Source organism: Camelus dromedarius, chromosome 13 (genome assembly GCF_036321535.1).
Source record: "Camelus dromedarius isolate mCamDro1 chromosome 13, mCamDro1.pat, whole genome shotgun sequence".
Classification (NCBI taxonomy): domain Eukaryota; kingdom Metazoa; phylum Chordata; class Mammalia; order Artiodactyla; family Camelidae; genus Camelus; species Camelus dromedarius.
Window position 1 is genome coordinate 70676831 of NC_087448.1, and position 12827 is coordinate 70689657.

Genomic DNA, 12827 nt, shown 5'->3' on the forward strand with positions numbered 1-12827 from the left:
TTTAGTATATTTTGTAGATCTCCTGGGCTATGTATTTTGCAAATTAATATGTGCAAGTTAGGAAGAATGGGGATGCCACCAAGTCTGGGCACCTGCAAGAAACAGTTTTCTGTCATGCGATTTCTCTCCTTGACCTCACAGCTGGTGAAAAGTTGAGAGATAAATGTACAATGCTATATTTGGAAAGGATTTAAAATTTTTTCTAGTTTATGGTACAATTTTGGTTAATAATCAACATGTTACAATAGTATATGTTGTCTAACTTTTTACGGAAGTTAGAGAAATGTTATCTAATTGAGTTAGCCAAAAATTAGTCTTTTCTGTGTAGCAAATATGTAGTATGTGAGATACACGTGTATTTTAATACATTTATTTGAACCATAGTTAAAATTTATTCATACTTCATAGTTTGGGAAGAGAATTGGTTTTTAAGGCCATCGAGTGGCTGTGTGACCTATTTTGTGTAGTTTTTCATAAATTTGTCCCCAGCGTCCTTTTTATGTTTACCACGTCCTCAGTTCCCCGTGCTCTTTACTGGGCGCCCTTCTCACCCAGGAGCCCCTCGGGGGCCACCTCCTGCTCCCATCAGAGCAGTGCTGTCTCCCGTTAGGACCTCGGTGCTCTCCCAGGATGGGTGTGCTCTTGGCTAGCGTATCACTAGTGATCACTCGAGAATCCATTTTGACAGTCACTACAGTTCTTCCCGTTTGCCCTTATCCTAATAATGATTCTTTTCTTCTTTTTTTTTTTATTACTTATTTTCTTTTCGACAGCGTTTTGAGCACGTGCACACACAAATAGCAGGATGCTAGTACTATAATGAGTATTGCTTTTTTAAAAAAAAGTTTTATAACATTAAAAATAACATATTAAAATGATAATTTAATGCATTTGTTTTGTTGGTGCCATACGATGCCTGGATATATGCTCATACTGTATTTGTTCAATAAAATGAGTGATTTTTAAAACACATATAGGACCCGCAAATGAACTGTAGAGGATTATAGTATTGTGTTGGGGAAGAGCCTAGGGCAGGCTGCGCTGGAAGTGGCCTAGGAGCCTGTGTCACGGGTCCTGAGGAAGGAGCGTGAGCTCCCCTGACAGACGCCGGCTTCACTGAGACTCGGCGGCCGGTGGGGCTGGTGCAGGGCTCCGGTTCCTGAGTGGCTTCAGAGCTCCGGCAGCCAGACTGCCGACCAGGCTGAGTGACCAGCACAGCGCAGAGGACGGTCCTCGTCAGCAGGGGTAGCACGTTTAATAACCAGCTTGAGATGTGCATTACATCTGCATGGGCAGGTGGAAGAAAGCACGTGTGGATACAGCTAAACCTTGGAGCCGTGTGGTCAGTAAGGAACGTGCTTTGCTATGACTGGCTCGTTGGAGCAATGTGCAGCAGGTCCCCTGGTGTCCCAGGACCCATTAACAGCATTACTTGCCGTGTGCACGGTTCAGCAGCAGTGCTGGCTCTACTTGGTGACTTGACATATTACACATAAAGCCTTTGTCCAGAACTGTTCGAGGGAGTTTGGAGAAGATAAAAGAAAGTAGGGTAAATGAATTGGGGAGGGTTCACATAGGGTTAGTGGGAGACAGCATACCTGCTTAGGCTGGGAGGGTTCGCGGACCCTGTCAGACACAAGGGGGAGGACATGAGGGGTGTGTCCAAGGATTTGGGGAGGTAGAGATGTCCTGGTGGCATCTCTGAGGTGAGTTATACCTTGTTCTGGGAGCAGGTGGTGTCAGGGAAGTTAGGAACAAAGGTTGGCGGCTCATACATGTCTATGACGCTAGTAGTTACCCCAAAAGAGACTGGAAAACTAGTCAGATCTTATTCTGTGATAAGGAACCCATAGGAATGTTTTGGCAAGAGTGTTGGTGGTAAGCTTTGTATTTCAGAAAGGTTAACTAGACTGTGGAAGGATGCGTTTGTAGTAACTCTGACTGCAGGCAGGGAAACCAGTTGAGACCTGGAAAAGGAGAGGGAATAGAAATCAAGATACATCAGTTAATTACAACGTGGTCAGGACATGGTGGTTAATTGAATGTTGGGGTGATTATGTGGAAGAAACGCAAGAGTGACTGGTTTTTATCCCCAAGGCACATAATTTTGGTGTTCCCAGCTTCCCAGCAACAGAACAGCAAGGTCAGGATGAAGGTCTTCAGACCTTGTGACGTCCAGAAGAGTTGTTCAGTATGTAAAATCGTGTTGCTTGGGAAATGGTCTTGGCTCGACAGTTTTGATTGTCGTCAACAAAGCAAGCACCAGTTGATAAATGAAAGTGTGAAACAAACAGTCCCCAGTGCAGAATTTATGTGGTTCCGGGGCTGATGCACCCTCTGCGCATCTACATGTAGCTGTTCAGGTCGATCTTGAAGGGCTTGGTGGACTGAGTCTCATCCTGGAATGCAGCCAAGCCTGTAAGTCTCCATAGCATTCTGCAGTTGCATTAACTGCAGAAAGAAGCATGCTATAGAAATGGACACTTATTAAACACTCATTTTACTCATACTTGATTAATGGCCAGCACGTGGAAGTGTGGACCCGGAGAGATGACCCTGTTCTCTTACTCATCAAACTTCAGCGTTACCTAATAAGCCCCGTAGGTACTGCAGCCGTTGTTCAGGTCCTTCTGTGAGATCTAGAGCTAACCTTTACTTCACTCTTGTAGTTTAAAAGGCATTAACACCTAATAAAAATCATCTAGCCTCCAAATACTACCGATGCGTAAACTAAGCTCAACGTAATACTGACATTTTTGAACAAGATTCATCTGGTACACTAGCGTGGAAATGCATGGTGGTGCCCAGGGAGGATTTCTTTGTGCCGCCACCTCCCTCCTCCCACCCCCAGCACCTGGCTTCTCTGTCCAAGGGCAGCCACTATTACTCATTCCTTGTGTGTCTTTCCAGAAGGTTCTGTGCACTCAAGGCGTATTTGTATTCTTTCTTAATACAGACGCGGGCACACTTTTACCATTTGCTTACTCACTCACGGTATCCTGTTTTGGACACTGTTCGGGATCAGAGGTCCCTTGCTCTCTACGCTCACTGGTGGGTCACTGTGAGGTGTGTGTACCAGACCGTTTCTGGACAGTGCTTGGTGTTCTCTTTCTCTTCCCTGTTAGTGCTCTGTAGCATGTTGTTGGATACATGTTATGGCCCCTGTGTGTGCACATGTCTGTAGGATGAAATTTCTACCACTTGAATTGCTGGGTCCTTGGGTATGTGTATTTTTCACGTTTTTTAGATGCTGGCTGTCCTGACTATGGACGGTGAAGGTTTAACTGTATCCCCTGTAGCCCTCAGCCAAGTGCAAACCGTCAGTGCAGATCAGATGTTGATAAGAACTGATGGAATTGTTGCAGGTGATAGTAAAGGTTTAGAAACAGAGATATGACTGACCTGGGGAGAGCTTTCTTGTGCTCTGAATATTAGATTACATTAAATACACACCTATTTCATTGTATAAACTATGTTAACGTGTTGGGGAGAGTATCAGTATGTCAGGGTTTTTAAGTGACGTGCTGAACAGTTGACCTTACCGGAGCCACTGCACTGGGTTAACAGTGGCTCTTTTGTGATGGAGGAGGGTGCTTGACTGAATTTAGAAACCTTTCATTAAAAAAACCCTACAGTTCTTCAGTGGTGGGAATGAATGTTATTAATGGTGCGTGCCTGACTTGAGTTCCGTGTCTTAAATGTCGAGAATGGAAAGAGCCATGAAATCTTCCTTCTGGAGGAGTCTCTCCTCCCTTGTTTTGGTTCATATTAAAGTTTCCTTTTGAATTTCAAATCTTGAGCTATTTGGAAATACTGGAGGGAGCGAGAGACATTTACAAACCAAAAAATGATGGAGGCTCCAAGCTGTATTTTAAGTTAGTTTTACCTAGAATTAATAAAATTTAAAAACACTTGTATTCATCCTCAAGGAATTTTATTGGTTTATAATTCAGTGAATTATTACATAAATTTGAACACTTCATAGCAAAATGAATTATTTTAAGTTAAAAATTTTGTCTCTTAAGATAGTGATGAACAGTTGTGTGTACAGGTACACCCAAAGACTGAATGAGTGCAGTTTGCTGTTTGAAAAATGGGACTCTCCTTGGTCCCAGGTCATTTCATTCCAGTATCCTCTGTTATCATGAGGTCCTGTCTCCTGGGTGGGGCTGGAGAGTGGGCAGCGTTGCCCTCTGGGTGGTGCTCAGACCCACGCGCCCTGTGCTCGGAGCCCCTTGGCCCGGCTGCATCTCAGGTCAGCAGCAGCTTGTTTCAGGTGGGCTGCCCGGGGAGACTGCCCTGGAGATGAGGGACCTTTGAGCTGGTGACCGTGACAAGAGAGGACAGGAGTTGGAGGTTGAAGGTGAACCTGGTTCCAGCATGGGGGTGACCCGCCAGGAAGTGGAAACAGGGGGCTTAGCTGGGGTTGAGTGAACAAGGCACGGGTGTTCTCAGACCCCCTCTTTTCTGATTGAGGACCCCCCGGACATTGTGGCATCACAGAGAGCTGCTCATACACTGTAAGTGTAGCTGTGCTTTGTACGTACGAGAAGTTAAGATTCTTGTCGTCCAATGAATCTGCTTCCCCTGGGGCGGTGCAGGCTGTGAGACTGCGGCCCGAGCCCCGGGCTGGGACCCGGGGTCCCAGATAGGGAGTCGTTTGGGGGCCCGGCTGGCGGTGACATGACCTGGCTCATGTCTCAAAGAGACTTAGCGGTTCACAGAGACTGGACAGGGGGAGCCAGAAAATACAGGCAAACCAAGCTGACTAGTGGAGACGGAGGAGCAGAGGGTAGGCGGCCTGGCTCGCATGGTCGTAAACTGAGGCTGTGTGCTGAGTCCTGGGTGGAGACACGAGGGGAGGGCCTCGAGACTCCTGATCTGTGCCAGGAATGGGGTGAGAAGCGTGGGTCTGGGTTTCAGCCTGGTGGGTATCATTTAAAAATGTTTGCTCGTTTTCAGTCATTCGGGGGACAACTCGGTCACACATTTGGGATTTCTTTCAGCTCTCTGTCTGTCTCACTAGGAGCACGCCCCCATGTTCTGTGCCTTTTCATTACGGACATTGTTCTGGGGCATCTGTTTAAAGCCTGCCTAGGCCTTCTAGTTTGACTGCAGTAGTAGCGGCTAGTAAGTGAGTAGTTCCAGTTAAATTCCAGTTGTTCCTGTTGAAATTAAGTGATTTTCATCTAGTGTGCCGAGGGGTGCACTGCTGTGAGTTCTTGAAGGCGCAGGGACCCTCATACGTGTGTTTACTGCACTTCCGTGGAATCTGTGAACAGGCGGGTTTTTTAAAGTCACACTGCATTCGTTAGTAGAGTCAAAATGAGATTTCTTTATACCAGTTGTTTTGAAAAGTTTGTTTTACTGAGTTATAGTCATTTTACAATGTGTCAATTTCCAGTGTAGAGCACAGTTTTTCAGTCATACGTGGACATACTGCATATTCATTGTTAACATTCTTTGTCACCGTGAGCTACCTCAAGATCTTGTATGTATTTCCCTGTGCTATACAGTATAATCTTGTTTATCTACTCTATGTATACCTGTCAGTATCTACAAATTTCCAGCTCCCAGTCTGTCCCTTCCCACCCTCCTCCCCTGGCAACCAAAAGTTTGTATTCTATGTCTGTGAGTCTGTTTCTGTTTTGTATTTATGTTCATTTGTCTTTTTCTTTTCTCTTCTCTTTTTTTTAGATTCCAGATATGAGCGATCTCATATGGTATTTTTCTTTCTCCTTCTGGCTTACTTCACTTAGAATGACATTCTCCAGCAACATCTATGTTGCTGCAAATGGCGATATGTTGTCGGTTTTTATGGCTGAATAGTTTTCCATTGTATAAATACACCACATCTTCTCTATCCAGCCAGCCATCTGTTGATGGACATTTAGGCTGTTTCCATGTCTTGGCTATTGTAAATAGTGCTGCTATGAACATTGGAGTGCAGATGTCATTTTGAAGTAGGGTTCCTTCTGGATATATGCCCAGGAGCGGAATTCCTGTGTCCTATGGTAAGTCTATTCCTAGTCTTTTGAGGAATCTCCATACTGTTTTCCACAGTGGCTGCGCCAAACTGCATTCCCACCAGCAGTGTAGGAGGGTTCCCCTTTCTCCACAGCCTCTCCAGCATTTGTCATTTGTGGGCTTTTGAATGATGGCCATTCTGACTGGTGTGAGGTGATACTTCATTGTAGTTTTGATTTGCATTTCTCTGATAATTAGTGATATGGGGCATTTTTTCATGTGCCTATTGATCATTTGTATGTCTTCCTTGGAGAATTGCTTGTTTAGGTCTTCTGCCCATTTTTGGAATGGGTTGTTTTTTTCTTATTAAGTCGTATGAGCTGCTCATATATTCTGGAGATCAAGCCTTTGTCAGTTTCATCTTTTGGAAAAATTTTCTCCCATTCCGTAGGTTGTCGTTTTGTTTTACTTATGGTCTCCTTTCCTGTGCAGAAGCTTGTAAGTTTCATTAGATCCCATTTGTTTATTCTTGCTTTTATTTCTATTGCTTGGGTCGACTGCCCTAGGAGAACATTTTTGAGATGTGTGTCAGATACCGTTTTGCCTAAATTTTCTTCTAGGAGGTTTATTGTATCTTGTCTTACATTTAAGCCTTTGATCCATTTTGAGTTGATTTTTGTGTGTGGTGTGAGGGAGTGTTCTAGCTTCATTGTTTTACATGCTGCTGTCCAGTTTTCCCAACACCATTTGCTGAAGAGACTGTCTTTATTCCATTGTATATTCTTGCCTCCTTTGTCGAAGATGAGGTGACCAAAAGTTTGTGGGTTCATTTCTGGGCTCTCTGTTCTGTTCCATTGGTCCAATATGTCTGTTTTGGTACCAATACCATGCTGTCTTGATGACTGTAGCTCTATAGTATTGTCTGAAGTCTGGGAGAGTTATTCCTCCAGCCTCTTTCTTTCTCCAGTAATGCTTTGGCAATTCTAGGTCTTTTGTGGTTCCATATAAATTTTACTATGATTTGTTCTAGTTCTGTGAAATATGTCCTGGGTAATTCGGTAGGGATTGCATTAAATCTGTAGATTGCCTTGGGCAGTGTGACCATTTTAACAATACTGGTTCTTACAGTCCAGGAGCATGGGATATCTGTACACTACACAGTTTTGAACACACTGAGTGTTCTCTTAGCCCTCACGGTGACTGAAAAAGAGAAGAAACATACTTGGTCTACACAAGGGACTTTGGGGAGGTCTTCCGTGGTGCACGTGCCATCCAGGAGGTCTGTGTCACCCTGCAGAGGAGGTGTGGGGCCCACGGGCCAGCACTGCGAGCCAGTGTGCAGGTGCCCAGGGCGTTTGCTGATGGAGCATGTTCACATGCAAGTGAGGTGGAGGCATGAGAAGTTTGAGAAGTGAGATTCATGACAGTATATTACGGGTTTTTTTTTTATATACCTTGTTTTTGTGTTCTCTGTTAGTCTGGTTTGAATAGTCTCAATTTCTCAAACTCAGCAATGATCAATAAACAGGAAATTTTATGCATTTAAAAAATGTGACACACAGAAATGTGGCACAAGAATTGTTTTTAAACTCTCCCTTCTGTTTTTAGACTTTTCAGTCCCTTTATAAGAGAAGATGTGTTGGTATCTTGTGTTCAGAACAAAGCATTAAAACATTCAGCCAGCTCAGAGTAGTTTCACTTAAACACACGTTGGGACGCGCAGACTCGGGCCACGTTCTCAGCAGGGTGGGCTCGGTGTCCAGACTGCAGGGGCCTCATCACTGGGGGTCCAGCACCTGCTCTCCAGCCTGTGTCGAAGTGGATTTAAACTGACGATCACCTCACAGAAATGCACATTAGGCTGGTTTGGCGTCTGACTTCTCCCCCGTACAGCACTGTGATGCGGTTTAATTCTGTAAGACGTACTTTTCCTGGTTAGGTGACTTACATGGTGTCTTCAGAGTAACAGTAGGTGGCTGTTTAAAAAAAGTATAGTCAGTGTACAGTGCTGTGTTAGTTCCTGGCGGACAGCACAGCGATTCAGTCACACACACACACACACACACACACACACACACACACACACACACACACACACACACACACACACACACACACACACACACACACACATATTCTCTCTCTCTCTCTCTCATTTCCATGTTCTTTGTCATTACAGGCCTTTACAAGGTACTGAATTTAGTTCCCCGAGTATGTGCTGCTTTTAAGTGGTTTTGAGTATATGTTGAAAAATAAACCTCTGAATGTCATTTGACAATTCATTCAGTGCCTTTTTGTTACACGTGAACGAACGTTGTATGTGAATTCACGAAATAACTCCTGCAGTAATTTACTTGAAGTATTGAACTTTTAAAGAAAATAGTGGAGGCTGAGCAGGTAGCTCCACAGTGATCATGTCTTGAGCTAAGTGCTGCCTGTCGTTGCTGTGGTCCGGCTTGTTGTTAAAACGTAACCTGTCATGCGACTTACAGGCAGGTTTTCTTTGACTCTGTGGGGAGGACACTTGAGAAATCGTGGTGATCACCAGAGGATGATGCCGATGGCTTTCTTTTTGTTTTAAACAGTTTTGCTTTCTGTTTTTTCCTTGAAATGCCTTTGTAGGAATTTGGGGACAAAAGTAAGTTTGAAAATTTCCAGTGTTGTCTTTCTATTCCAAACCTCCCCCCCTTTTTTTTAAATCTCATCGCAGTTGCTCACAGAGATGGCAGATTGATACGGTCTTGGTCTTGGAAAATGATGAATTTTAACTTTTCTCAGAAGCATTAGTCATGTTTGATAAAATCATCAATTTGTACTTTATTAGATTTCATGAGTCTTTGCTGAACTTTACATTGATAATTACAGTGTATTTATGACTTTTGAAGAAAAAGATGGTATATAATATCAGTACATTATTTTGCTGAAAATGTTAGTTGCCCCCAATAAAGCTGAAAAAAATGTGCCTTGTGGCAATATAAAAGTTCCAGTCTTTATTATATTTTCCAGATTTCAGTGTTATCAAATGTTTATGAATGATAAATGATTTCTACCTATTTGTTTGAACATGACCTTATTTTACCTACTTATTTCTTAATTTTGATTTGCTACACGAACTTTAAAATAATTTTTTTCTGATTCTTTAAAAATACTTTAAATCTTGCTCTTTGAATATCTGGACTGGGCTGTCATGCAGAACTGGTGAGTTTCGTCTGGCTTGCCAGCCTCAGGCTCCTAACGGCAGCTCTCACGAGCTCTCTCCCAGCCCCTCCAGCCTCCGCAGGGTAGTGTCTCCGGATTCTGAACTTCGTGCAGGTGGAACGTGTGCACGTTGCCTCTGGCTTTTTCCACTTGATGCTGTGTTTGAGCCTCAGCTGTTACGACCATGATGGGAACGAGCCATGTGCTGCCCGTCTCCCGCTGATGCTGAGTCGTGTCCAGTTTGGTCATTAGGAGCATCCTTGTATGGCTCACCCACCGCGGGCCTGACGTGGGGAGAGTGCCCAGGCCCTGTCGTCAGCCGTGCCAGCATTTGCCACTGTTTTAATTTGCGTCTCCCTCCTTACTTCTGATGTTGAATTCCTTTCCATACGCTTTTCGCCAGGGAACACTTGCCTTTCTCCTGTTCATCCCGGTCTGCTATTTATAACCAGGTCCTGTGGGTTCATTGCTCCCTGATGTAAACCCATGGATCTGTGTGAAACCTACTTTAAAAAAAAAAAAAAAAAAAAAGCACGGGTAGCTTTATTAGAATTCTGAAAAGCCAAATGGTTTTGGGAATCCAGAATCGAACGCTCAAACTACGGATTTTTACGTGTCAGCTGAAAGATGGTAGTTATTATCTAATTGAACTTACACTGTGGTGCCTGGCATGCTGACTTGGGCAGAAGGTCCATGGATTTGATAGAAAACCAAAGCCTTAGTTTGCTATTTTTATTTTATTGCAACTTTTCAGTCCAAAAGAGTCTATGTGAACATTAAGCCTGTTGAGAAAATTTGTCTTCTAGTTAATTCAGTTAACTGGAAGTTAATTTTCTTGTATCATTTGTTCACCAGTGGAGATTTTATGACATCAGAAAGTAGGAGGAGCTTGCAGCTGTGTCACGAGTGTCACAGATCCGCTGCTTTCACCGGCGCTCTCGGCTTTCCTTGAGGAAGGATGGCTTTTGTGTCTTTGGCCTTATCCTTTTTGATGTATTATTTTCTTAATCACACACCACCTCCCTATGCTCTTTGAAGATACATTATTTGCTACTTAAAGAGAATCTGTTAACATTGGAATAAAATGGTGATTCTGCCGGTGTGGACACTCCCCGCCATAGCTGCAAACTCGCGGTGTTTCTCAGGAGACCCTGCCGCAGAGCGAGCTGGTCAGGCCCACGGGAGGGCAGATGATCCCCTTTCAGGCTGGTTTCTGGCGAGTGTTCTTCCCCGTGCGCCGCTGTGGACATCCTTTTCTGGGTTTTGACAGTTCACGTGTTGGCGTGGTTAGAGCCTTAGTCTAATGTCCTTCTTACCAACTCAGATGCCTTGGTGTTAACTCACAGACAGTTCTTACTGGCCCAGTTCTACCCTAAAATTAATTAAAAAGAGACTACTTTTGTGTCAGTCTTGTTACAGTTAGGGTTTAAGATTCCAGTTAAGGAAGACCTTTCCTTTAAATGCAGTTATTGGGCTGATTTTTCTTTTCATGTTTGGCTGTTCTTCAGGATAAGGAAATATTAGTGCCTCAGCCTTGCAGGACCTCACAGAGTAGAATGCCCCACTCGTGAGCACACTGAGTGGGCGCAGGTGGCAGGTGATCAGCGTTGATCGCAGCCCAGTGCATAGTCAGCCTGGCCACTTGGTTGTAAGACCACTTCCTTACGCAGCATTCCAGATTCTGCTTGTGAACATTGAAAAGCACTAAGATTAGCCACTCTTTTAAAAGACTGTCGCCAACCAGAAGTTTCTAATACCTGGAGATTCTCTTTCTAGGTTTAGTGTAGTTCATGCTTTGTAAAATTTGCAGGTTCCCATTTTTGAGAAGTTGAGAAGACCCGGTTACAAGTTTAGTGGTCCTGAGGTGGTGTTACTGTGTCTTTAAGTGATACAGTTGTCTATTGTGACTGACAGTTCTGTTTATTCTAATTGTCAGTGTTAACTTTACCAACGGCAGTGCATACAGAAGTACCACACTTACAAAACAAGTGTAGGAATGGTAGTTGCAGGTGGAAGTATAGAAAATTTTTTAATTTATGCCATTCCTTGACAAAAATTTAAGACTTTGAAACTGGGGCTATGATCCTGTTGGATTGTTGAAGTGTCTTAGTGGAGCCCATGAAGCTGCTTAAATCACATGCAGGGTTTCTAGATGTAACATTCATGCGTTTTTTTGGGGAAAGGCTCATTACTTTATCCAATGCTCAACTGAATTTGAGACCCAGATGGGTGTTGAAAACTACTAATCTAGGATGGTTATTTCCAGTATCTTTTGGTCATGTACCCCTATGTTAAAAACACCGAGCACAGATCTGGGTATTTCTTTCTCAGTTGTAACTGTGCACCACTGTGTCAGGTGTGTTATAAAGACGAGACAGTGGTAAACGTAAGTCTGGACCCCAGTGGAAAATCTGGGGTCCACGTGCTCTCTCAGGGGAGCCCTGGTCCCCACGTTAGGTGGGGAAGGCTTTTCTGGTGAAGCACAGCCCCGCCCTGCCCTGGTACAAGCAGAGGAGCTGGGAGCCCACGCAGGACTCCGGGCTGTGAGGGAGGGTCTCCTGTGATGCACTGAGGGCCAGCAGCCCAGACAAGAGGCCCTGATTAGTTACCAACTTTAAGAAATGAGTTAACACTTGTTTTTTAATTGATTATTGAAACTGATTTTCGAAAGGCTAAATCTGACGTTACTGTATTCCTAGGATAAAAGAAAATGTGGATGAAGCTACATGAACCTTGGCTTCCAGTGCGAATTGAAGTTGAGAGAGCAGGAGATGTTGTCGTCCTCCCCTCCAGGTGGGTCAGCGCCGGCCACACCTGCCCCCGCTGTCATTCTCTGTGCGCCAGGCTGTCTGGGTGCTGCGTTGGTGGGACCACGTGCATCATGTTGCGTGAGGTTGGAACCCTTTCTCCTCGGCCTGCCTGCTTCTTCCAGAAAGATTTGAGGTTATTTTTAGCTCCAAATTGCCCTTGTCTGTCCTCACCGATAATAACTGTGCATTGACTTGTCTTTAGGTAGAACTGGACTGAGGACAGAAATGACGTATTAAACAGGGCTCAGTGGATGCATGTCTAAAATTTGTCTTGCATTCTTTTGGAAAGCGTGTCATCTTAAAAACGGTTTATTATCATAAAATCAAGAGCCAGGCAAGGGACCCCAGCTCCTTCTCCCCTGTTGTTTCTACGCTTCTATAGAGGGTAACAGCTTTCCTATTATTTTGTTAAGTTAGACACAGAATCCTACGGACATGCTTACACTGTGGGATCCTTCAGACAGAGTTGTGCTGGTGTATACTGTCACCTGACATACCCAGAAGGTACCATTTTAAGTGTATTTCTTCCCTCACCCCCTCACTGGTTACTCTGATCTAGTCCTGCTCCTGCCCTGGAAGCTGCCTGTGGTGTGAGAATTTCAGGTCATGCAGACCACATCAGCCAGAGAGCCTCGTCCTTCCTTTAGAAACACAGGCTGCAGATACGCCTCCTGTTCCCCAGCAAGGAGTGTGTCTCCCGCCTCCCCTAGTCAGGCCATCTTGTGGGAGGAATTATTTTAACACAGGAGAAGCAAGCTAGAAAAAACTTGTTTTATTTGTGAATTTCTTAGTCCTCAGAAACAATTAATGGCTGTGAGTAATGACACTCAGAAAACCATGTCTGAAGTGTCC